The sequence below is a fragment of the Gadus chalcogrammus genome, chromosome 9 (genome assembly GCF_026213295.1).
Source record: "Gadus chalcogrammus isolate NIFS_2021 chromosome 9, NIFS_Gcha_1.0, whole genome shotgun sequence".
Taxonomy (NCBI): domain Eukaryota; kingdom Metazoa; phylum Chordata; class Actinopteri; order Gadiformes; family Gadidae; genus Gadus; species Gadus chalcogrammus.
Genome location: NC_079420.1, coordinates 9,821,682 through 9,824,181, shown reverse-complemented (window position 1 = coordinate 9,824,181; position 2,500 = coordinate 9,821,682). Strand labels below are relative to the sequence as shown.

Here is a 2,500-nt window from a genome sequence, read left to right as displayed (position 1 = left end):
ACGAGGAACCTTAACGAGAAATTTAGTCAGATCGATGGGTCCGTACTTATCAAGCCTCTCACAAAGTAGACTATTACGGCAGAGGATAAGGGCAACATGTGAATATTCTTTTTTGGTGTATTTGTTTTGAGAATATATACTCAAATTGTGAACTTTCATCTTAGAATTGTAAACTTTAAAATCAAAATTCTGAACTTAATCTCAGAATTCTGACTACTCAAAATACTCGAATAACTCAAATAATAATCACATGTGGCCCTCATCCTCTTCCGTAGACAATCAAACCCATCTGAGAATTTCTTTCTTTCATTTACTTTGCTTCTACTTCTACAACTACGAAGTAGAAGTTGTCAACACCCCCTAGGTCCTGAGGTCACTCATCACTAACTGCGAGTTAGAAGTGCAGAAGAAGAGGGAACTGCATTGTTTGGTAGCAGAACACACATATTGGATACATAAACACATACATAAACGACAGGATAACCTTTGTGTGTTAATGGCAGAGGAAAGCGCTCAACATCAGTGACTCAGAGAGGCGTGATAACTACAGGCCCATAATGTTATTCCATCTGAGCTGCCCCCAAAGCTCAGCTTGAAGCCGGGCAGGAAGGGTTTACATCAAAGCACTTTATTAGTCCCCAGGGAAATAGGTTTGGTCAGAGTTTCCCTGCTCGAGAGAAAATCAAAAATATATTAAACCCAGAAATACAGTTAGGCAATAAACAATAAGGATGAAATATAGATGCAGCACCACACATAAATGTACATAGCTCACACGCTGGGACATTGCACATTAAATTTAACTGGAAAATAGGAAATATTAAAAGATGGAGGTAAGGATATAGTCTGATCCATGTGTGTAGAATCGTCGAGAAGAGAACTCAACAGCCTGATGGACAAAGTACTTACACCAGTAAATAACGGGTCGGATCTATAGATAATCGATCAGTTCCCTCAACAGGACCGTGAAACAAATACGAAATAACCAAATGAAACAAGACCTCAGGACATGAGTCAAATCCAACCAATCCAACATATCCAACCCATCCAACCAATCCAACCTTTCCAACCCATTCCACGGAAACGTCAAAGTGTCGGGCGTGAGCGAGGTGTCGCGATAGGGCCGGGGGGGGGGTGGGGTGGCGGCAGGCAGCCCTGAAATAACCCAACCACACAGCCGTGCATTAACACACTCCGCGAGAGCCGTTACAGCACAGTGTGGCGGTGAAATCGGTCTCAAATGAAGAGGCGGCCTGGGGGGGCTTGTCGAATCCGGCGTGACTGAGATAAGGGCTGAACCGCGGCTGGAGTGTGGGTGGAGAACTCCATTTGTAACGCAGTGCGCCGCAATGCCGCGGGCGGCCGCGGGCGTCTGACATGAGTCAGTCCCTTTCAGGTGCTTGTCATGTGGACCGGGTCGTCCGTCGACTGTCGGCCTTCTTTCTTAATCGGGGAAACAGAAGAGGTTCTGGGATTAAGGGCGATGAGGATCAGATCGTCGCTACGGAGAGAACGGCCCGAGGGTGAGCTGAAGACTCTCCACCGGCGTTGTGTTTGGAGGGAGAGAGAGAGAGAGAGAGAGAGAGAGAGAGAGAGAGAGAGAGAGAGAGAGAGAGAGAGAGAGAGAGAGAGAGAGAGAGGGAGAGGCGTTTTGAGCGGTCGAATCAGGTCAGGTTCACACGGGTGAACTCGTTACACAGTGACACCAGCGTGTCTGTAACTCAGAGTCTCCACGCGGGACCTCAGAAGCTCTGGGGGAAAACGCTGCTGAATCAGATTTACAACCTGTACCAATGTCTTTGTTGGGATGTTTTCTGCTTTGGGGCATTCTCTCTCTCTCTCTCTCTCTCTCCCTCTCTCTCTCTCTCTCTCTCTCTCTCTCTCAATCTTAGTCTTACTTTCTCTCCGTCTCCCTCTGGCTCTTTCTCTCCCTCTCTCTCAGTCACTCTCAGTGTTTCTCTTCCTCTCTCTCAGTCTCTCCCCCCCCCCCTCTCAGTCTCTCTCTCCCCCCCCCCTCTCTCTCTCTCTCCCTCTCTCTCTCTCCCCCCTCCCTCTCTCTCTCTCTCTCTCTCTCTCTCTCTCTCTCCTCTCTCTCTCTCCCTCTCTCTCTCTCCCCCTCTCTCTCTCTCTCTCTCTCTCTCTCTCTCTCTCTCTCTCTCTCCCCCTCCCTCTCTCTCTCTCTCTCTCTCTCTCTCTCTCTCTCTCTCTCTCTCTCTCTCTCTCTCTCTCTCCTCTCTCTCTCTCTCTCTCTCTCTCTCCCCCTCCCCCCCCCCCCCTCTCTCTCTCTGTCTCTCTTTCTGTCTCTCTTTCTCCCCCCTTTCACCAACGTCTTTGTCTGGATGTTTTATGCTTCGGGGGCAGGAATGGAAACGGCAGCTGAGGCGATGCCAGCCCGGTCTCTGTAGCTGTTGGCGTTCCTTAACCAAGATGCACCGAGCACCCCCAGCACCTTAACGACATGCATCCAAGTTATCTTAAAGCCTCCTTGGGACATCTCCTA

The 2,500-nt window shown here is 49.0% G+C and overlaps 1 protein-coding gene across 1 annotated transcript in view; it reads right to left on the bottom strand.

The window, feature by feature from the left end:
* The window catches only part of furinb (furin (paired basic amino acid cleaving enzyme) b), a 94,043-nt gene that overhangs the window by 8,044 nt on the left and 83,499 nt on the right, over nt 1-2,500 (bottom strand). The gene's annotated exons all lie outside the window — the stretch shown is intronic.